At 35.9% G+C, this 7,463-nt stretch overlaps 1 long non-coding RNA gene across 1 annotated transcript; it reads right to left on the bottom strand.

The window, feature by feature from the left end:
• Positions 1 to 5,114: 5,114 nt before the first annotated feature.
• Positions 5,115 to 6,866, bottom strand: LOC149845443 (uncharacterized). The gene is made up of 2 exons (XR_016430447.1): positions 6,831 to 6,866; positions 5,115 to 5,349 (listed from the first exon to the last, which is right to left on the bottom strand). It is a non-coding gene; the product is annotated as an uncharacterized LOC149845443 (long non-coding RNA).
• Positions 6,867 to 7,463: the final 597 nt, after the last annotated feature.

Genomic DNA, 7,463 nt, shown 5'->3' with positions numbered 1-7,463 from the left:
AAATTTTAACAAGATCAATCTATGGATTTATGTAGAAATGCAAACCAGTCAAACAGTTGAATCATTTTAGTTTAAACAAGTTAAATTGTTGATATTTTCACCAATCTACACTCAATTTTTCTATGAAGATGTGAAAGAACTGCTAAAATGGATCTGCCCAATATTTTGAAAAAAAAGGATCATGCTAGTAAAGCGAGTCATATTTGTGGATGAGTCATATTTGTGGATGAGTCATCTTAATCCAGGGATCCTGGGTTAATTTCCATGTTGATGTGGGGACAAATATTACAAAAAAAAAATTAAAATATCATAGCTTACACAGAAAAGAGCAAATATAAACGACAATGTTGGTATCTTTGTGACCAGAAACATTGTTTTCCTACGGCATTATCATAATTTAATACTAATATTATCTCCAGCTGACCCTTATTATTGATTAGTAATGCTTTTCGACTATGAATATTCTATTTATTGTGCTTCATATACTTATATTCCTTTCATTATTGAACATGTTCCCATATGGAAAAGCACAAAGAAGGATAATCCATCGTCGAGACATTACATAAACTTATCCTTATTTATAAACAACTAACACCAAAAGTTGACATTAAATGTTTGAGATACTAATCAGTATTGGGCGTCTTTGTTCACTTGAAACTTTGTTGAGTGCAATAATTATTAACTTATAATAATATAGAGTGGGCCTTCTTTTTGTTGTGAAAAGATAAAGCCATATCTACTGTGAAAAAACAATTTGCCAATACCTTGAAATTCCATACCCTCCTATCATATTGTTTATTAGTACAATATATAATATTATTCACTAGTTGCTATAAAAGATGCTTCACACTTGTTTTATTGTTCAATAGTCCACTCTTCTGTATTTGAGGTAGCTTTTCATTCTTAGACATGAACATGATGATTTTACATGATTAGTTTTGAAGCATAAAGGAGAATGTGATTGCATTAGTCCACAACTTGCAGGTAGGGATGGTAGTGGATGGCGGGAAATGGGGCCCTACCCCGCCTCACCCCATTTGGACAGGGGATGTAGGACATGAAATGGGGATGAACGCAGGGATGGAGGTTAAAATCAATACCTTTGCGGGGATGGAGATGGGTATGAACTTACGCTTTCCCCCACCTAGCTCTATCCCTGTTCTCGATCCCCCTCTTGCCCCGCCTCGCCCTGTCCCCGATCCTTCTTTAGAGATGGCAATGGACTGAAGGGAAATGAAGCCTCGCCTTGCCTCACTCTGTTTGAACCAAGGATAGAGGACATAAAATGGGGATGGAGGTTAAAATCAAAACCCGTGCAGTGATGGAGGGTAGGATTTTGAGATGGAGCGAGGGTAGAGACCTTGTCCTCCGCCTCTACCCTAGTCTACTGCCATCCCTACTTGCAGGGTGTGGATTTTAGTTGGAAATGGGCTGAATTAGTAAATGGTTAATGAAACTTGGGGTTTTGGATATTCTATTGACTGTAAAACAAACAATGAACTAAAACAATCAACAATGTTTTTATGATGAGGAACCCTTGTCGAGAACCCGGTAAATTAATGAGCCCGCCCAACCCCCCATGATAAAATCCCCAATGGGGTCATCAACATCCAAGCTCTCATGAAGCCCACCAGTTTCAGGCACCCACACACCTGGTGGAAGTCGAACCTGGTACTAAAGAGTCGGCACCTTGCCCTCAAGCCTGATTACCATGGTGTTTTGTGTACTAAAGAGTAAAAAACCCTGAAAAGTGAAGGCCATCACATCCCAAAAGAGGTTTTAGGTTTCAACAACTTCTTTACTACGTACAAAAAAATGTATTTCGTTAGTATAATATTATTAAAATATTAGAATAATATCCATTATGTGTCAGCGTCTGTGTCCGTTCCATTGCGCCCTAGCGTGTCTGGTTGTGTCACAAGGATACGCCACCAAAATGGCATCACTTTGTAACGTAGGTTCTAATGCATCTCTAATGATCACACAAGGAGTTGTATTGATTCATGAAATCACCAACCAAAAATTAAACATCTTAAACTATATTCTACGCAGAGTAGGGCAAGTGAATAAAGCCTGTCTTTATCCCTCAATATGTATGATGTGTGCTCCTAAGGGTGTCTATAGGATGTCAATGGATGAGATTTTATCCAATATTTGACCTAATCCGACTTCATTTAGTCAGATTTTCTAAGCCAATTCAAAATGATATCTGATTACAATCAGATGCATATATGGTTTCGATTTTTTTGCAATATGACAAATATTTAGATTTGATGAATATATTGGTCATACATGGCATGCATAACCATGCACCTCATGTATGGGACTCATGCATTGAGGAGAGAGGTGGGCTAAGTCTCTGCTCAATGCATGGGAAGCCCAATCGGTTGGATTTTTTCATCCATGGATATTCCTTCTATAAGGTGATACCAAACAACTTGGCGAGTTTTAAGGCTGGGTAACAACTATCCAGGGGAGGAGAAGATTTTCAGCCCTCACTCCTATATATATGAGTATTTTCTTTTTGAAAGAGTGTGAGTTACTAATTCAGAAATCAGCCCCTCTTGAAGAAGTCCATAACTCTTTTCATCTTTCTCATTCTTTCTTCTCTCATAGTGTTTACAAAAGCGAGTCATTTAGACTCTACAGTGGTATTAGAGTATCAAGAGTGATACATGTAAGACCAACAAATTTTCAGCAAAAATTTTGAATAAATTAATGAGGTATTTTATGTAAAAATAGCATATGAACCCGAAATGCGAAACAAATAGATTTCAACGAACCAATTATACTTATGACATACGTATTCTGACAAATATATGCTCAAACAGTCAGGAAGCCATAACTTTCTTCCTAAGTAAAATTAAGAGATTTTAACAAGCCAAATTTTAACTTTCTTCCTGAGTAAATTTTTTTAGTTTCGTTGATACGAAGAAAATAGTGTACTCACAATTTTTCACAAAAAATATCGATGAAACCACAAAAATTCGCAAGACCTACAAAAATATTCAGCGAGTCTCACAAAAATATCTTACCAAAAATATACTCACAAAAAGATCTCACCAAAAATATCATATGGGTCCCACATAAATATCCCATGAAATTAATTAGGTGGGCTCCACAAGGATATATAAGCCATTTTATTGCTTTATGCCCAAGTTTAAGTCTTGGATCAAGTAAAGGGTATGGATCAGATCCACACCATATGTGGATCCAAGATCTATTTAAAAATCTATAAATAGGGGTGAGCACCCTTTAGAAAAATCATCCCTCCTCCTTCTCTCTCATCTTTCTCACTCTAAGCTCCTCTCTCTTGGTTCTAGACAAGACCCACTTGCAGTGAGCTTGGACCTGCTTAGGCCAGTTGGTCAAGACTTACTTGACCTACTAGGTTAACTTTTCTCTCTCTCTTTTTTGTTTTGGTATTAACCTAGGTTAAACCCACTTGACCTAGACTTGACCTAGTGAGGGTGGGCGTGGACCCACTTAATCTAGTTGTAATATGACCACTTGATTCTGACGACTCAATCTTCTCTACCATTTCCTTGCCTAAACTCAACCCATCCGACTAAACATAACCTAATTGAGGTAGGTTCTAACCTAGTTGGACATAAGCTAGATCTAAACTCATTCTTAGTTTAAACTTCATCAGATCATCGTTTTGTTGAAAGCTGCAAGAGAAACTTTTAGTTGTGACCATACCGAATATAAAGGACGTGTCGACCATGACTTAGGAGTGCCTCGATTACCTTGTTGAAGTACCGCCACATATCTTGGGAGGTTTGCACACCAAACAGTGCTAAAGTTCTCTTCTCGATATATATGTATTTGCTTACACTTTTAAGATTGTCATTGTGTTAAATGATGCCAAGACTCTTGCTTTTTGAATATTACATATATATGTATTTGCTCATGCTTTTAAGATTATCGTCACATCTAATGATGTCAAAGCTCCTACTTTTTGTGTATTACATATATATTTATATTTGCTTATTCTTTTAAGATTATTATTGCATCGAACGATGTCAAGACTCCTGCTTTCTGCAATTTGCTTATGCATTTAAGATTGTTGTTACATCGAACGATACCAAGGTTCCTGCTTTCTGTAAATATATATGCATTTACTTTCTGCAAGTTATTTAGTGCAGTTTTCTCCACCGAACATTACTTATGCTTTCAATTACGCCGTCGCACTATATCGCACAAGCTCGTGCTTATATTACATATAGTTGCACATAAATAAGCATTCAAATAAAGATCAACTCTTATCACCAATGCAATTTTATGTCGCTCATTGATCAAGATTTTGATTGACGAAAGAAGCCCCTATTGAAATGGCTTTGCTCTTGTATAAAAACGCTTTTTCGTAAAAACCTAAGTCACGTGCTCATGGCCTAGTTAAGGCCTAAGGTTCCAACGAACCTCGATAGATGTGAAGTATGAACAATGGTACACATCTATCCCCGAGTTAAGCATAGTGTTTTCTCTGTCAAAGAGAAGAAGTGTTTTCGAATTTTCTGAAAAGATGTTCACCGAGCTTAAAAACACACAATGCTTTCCCCGTCAAAGAGATGAAGTGTTGTCGAAATTTTTGAAAGAAGTTCAACAAAGCTTAAAAAAAGCGTAGCACGTACTCCATCACACGTATGAGGTGTTGCAGAAATTCTAACAAGTTACTTTCTATAAGTAGAAAGAGTCATCACACTTCCTCCGTTAAACAGAGGAAGTCCTGCCAACACTACAACAAAGCAGTAGATTAGCGACGACCACATTCCGTTGCTAACATGGTTAGCAACGGATTAGCGACAACGAGGCGACAGTATGCTTACGTCGCGAATATTTTGACTCTAACTGGCGACGGAATTATTCCGTCGCCAGGTCCGTCGCTAATTGCGACGGAATAACGAGCGCTATATTCCGTCGTCAATCCGCCGGTACTAAACGGCGACCACGGCTTGGCGACGGATTTACTTCCGTCGCTATGCCGTCGCTAGATTAATATGAATAGCGATGGATGGTTCCGTCGCAAACACGAAAAAAAATTTAAAAAAATTTATTTGAAAATTAAATACCGAGCAATTTCTATTTCCTGTACAATTTATATTTCCTGTAAATAAAAAACAAACCACACAAAAAATTTCATATAACAAGAATCTACAACAATTAATCGTTCCACCTTAAAATTAAGAAGTTTAATTATTTACAATTCAACAATTACAATTAGGAAACATAAAAAAAATAGAACTTCTTTAACACAGTCCTCTAATCATAGCCAAGATTTTGTGCGTCTTCTTGTTCATTGTCTTTATCTGTCCCTTCAGCTCCACTACGCTGATTATCGCTAGCAGCCTACACAAGAAAAGAACAGTCAGTATTGATAAACAAAATATAATGAAATAAATTACACACTATATGTGATTCTATCATGTGCTCATGTGTGATCTAAGGCAATAAAAAAACTCTATATGTGATTCTATCATGCTCATATGTGCTCTAAGGCAGACAAAAAGTTATATATATATATATATATATATATATATATATATATATATATATATATATATATATATATGATTCTATCATGCTCATATGTGTGCTAAGGCAGTCAAAAAATTGAATATGTGATTATAGCATGTTCATATGTGTTCTAAGGCATCTAGAAAAACTCTATATGTGATTCTACCATGCTCAGATGTGCTTTAAGGCAGGCAAAAAACTATATATGTGATTCGATCATGCTCGTATGTGTGCTAAGGCAGTCAAAAAATTGAATATGTGAATATAGCATGCTCATATGTGCTCTAAGGCAGGCAAAGCAAAAAAATTTATATGTGATTCTATCATAAATGATATATAGCATGTTCATATGTATTCTAAGGCAGTAAAAAAACTCTATATGTTATTATAGCATGCTCATATGTGTGCTAAGGCAGTCAAAAAACTGAATATGTGATTATAACATGCTCATATGTGTTCTTAGGCAGTCAAAAAACTGAATATGTGATTATAGCATGCTCATATGTGTTCTAATGCAGTCAAAAAAACTTTATATGTGATTCTATCATGCTCATATGTGTTCTTAGGCAGGCAAAAAAACTTTATATGTGATTATAGCATGCTCATATGTGCTCTAATGCAATAAAAAAACTCTATATGTTATTATAGCATGCTCATATGTGCTTTAAGGCAGTAAAAAAACTGAATATGTGATTATAACATGCTCATATGTGTTCTTAGGCAGTCAAAAAACTGAATATGTGATTATAGCATGTTCATGTGTTCTAATGCAGTCAAAAAAACTTTATATGTGATTCTATCATGCTCATATGTGTTCTTAGGCAGGCAAAAAAACTTTATATGTGATTATAGCATGCTCATATGTGCTCTAATGCAATAAAAAAACTCTATATGTTATTATAGCATGCTCATATGTGCTTTAAGGCAGTAAAAAAACTGAATATGTGATTATAACATGCTCATATGTGTTCTTAGGCAGTCAAAAAACTGAATATGTGATTATAGCATGCTCATATGTGTTCTAATGCAGTCAAAAAAACTTTATATGTGATTCTATCATGCTCATATGTGTTCTTAGGCAGGCAAAAAAACTTTATATGTGATTATAGCATGCTCATATGTGCTCTAATGCAATAAAAAAACTCTATATGTTATTATAGCATGCTCATATGTGCTCTAAGGCAGTCAAAAAACTGAATATGTGATTATAACATGCTCATATGTGTTCTTAGGCAGGCAAAAAGTTATATATGTGATTCGATTATGCTCATATGTGTTCTAAGGCAGACAAAAAACTGAATATGTGATTATACCTGAGAGGGACCTGGAATCGAAGATCCCCTATCCTGAACAACGACCTTGATCTCATTTCGGAGAAAGAGGGCGACAGTGTATTGGAAGTAGTTATTCAGTGATTCATTAATGATTTGGCGTACATCATCACCGGAAAGAATAGTCGGCTGCTTGGAGCTTATGTCGGCGCAAGAAGTCGGTGAGCCGTAACTGGAAGAACCAATAACTGGTGAAGTGTTCATATTACTCCCAAACCCGAACACGCGACCTTTTTTGGGTTCACCTGCTGCAGTCACCCATGCTGTAGGATCAAATGATGGATGCTGAGTAGCGTCATCGCCATATCGCTCTACCATTTGTTGCTCCTATGCCTCCTACAAAATAATGTTTAAAGTATTCATGAATAATTAATGATAACATTATGATAACTTGCATATATATTGCAATGATTATTAATAGAATTAATACATACCGTTGTCGTTCTCGCCTTCTCTGATACGAAGACTCCCGTGGTCTTTCGTTTATGTGTTTCTACAAACACATCCTTATATGGTACACTGCCTCCTTTTTCTGCTTCCTGCGAAGTTAAATGACAAAAGATTTAGTACACAAGTTTGCAACAATACTTATAAAATTAATATTATATATTGATG

This window comes from Nuphar pumila, chromosome 2 (genome assembly GCF_984573655.1).
Source record: "Nuphar pumila chromosome 2, dmNupPumi1.hap1.1, whole genome shotgun sequence".
NCBI classification, from domain to species: Eukaryota; Viridiplantae; Streptophyta; class Magnoliopsida; order Nymphaeales; family Nymphaeaceae; genus Nuphar; species Nuphar pumila.
Note: the sequence above shows the minus strand (reverse complement) of the source record. Positions and strands in the feature narration are given on the sequence as shown.